Source organism: Mandrillus leucophaeus, unplaced genomic scaffold (assembly GCF_000951045.1).
Source record: "Mandrillus leucophaeus isolate KB7577 unplaced genomic scaffold, Mleu.le_1.0 Scaffold39, whole genome shotgun sequence".
Lineage (NCBI taxonomy): Eukaryota > Metazoa > Chordata > Mammalia > Primates > Cercopithecidae > Mandrillus > Mandrillus leucophaeus.
In genome coordinates this window covers 5,327,191-5,327,843 of record NW_012104142.1, presented here as the reverse complement: position 1 = coordinate 5,327,843, position 653 = coordinate 5,327,191, and positions in this window count along the sequence as shown.

Genomic DNA, 653 nt, shown 5'->3' with positions numbered 1-653 from the left:
TCCCAGGCTTACTGCCATGTTCCACAAAGTAAGAATAATGCAGACCAGGAAGAATGAAAACATAGTAATCAGATCTGAGAAAATAACTTCTAAGGAGAGCTGGCTGAATTCAGTCAACTCCATGAGCTGCTAATGGTTAGATTAAGTTGCCAGAATCTGCATTAGATGGATCACATTTTAGTGCACCTTGGGTCAAATGGCATTTACCCTGGTCATCTTCACTTATAATCTAATGAGCAAATTCCAGGGAATTCATACCGCCTCTAAAGTATTTTTATTTCATTTTATTTTTTTTTGAGATAGGGTCTCACTCTGTCGCCAAGACTGGAGTGCAGTGGCACAATCTTAGCTCACTGCGGTCTCCACCTCTCAGGTGCAAGTGATTCTCTCACTTCACACCCCCAAGTAGCTGGCACTACAGGAACTCGCCACCATACCTGGCTAATTTTCTGTATTTTTTGTAGAGACAGGGTTTCGCCACGTTGCCCAGGCTGGTCTTGAACTCCTGAGTTCAAGCAATCTGCCTGCCTTGGCCTCTCAAAGTGCTAGGATTATAGGCACGAGCCACCACGCCTGGCCTACCTCCTCTAAACTTGTAATCAAAACTCTGTACCTTTTCCTTTTTTTTTTTTCATAGATTTCTGCTGTTTATG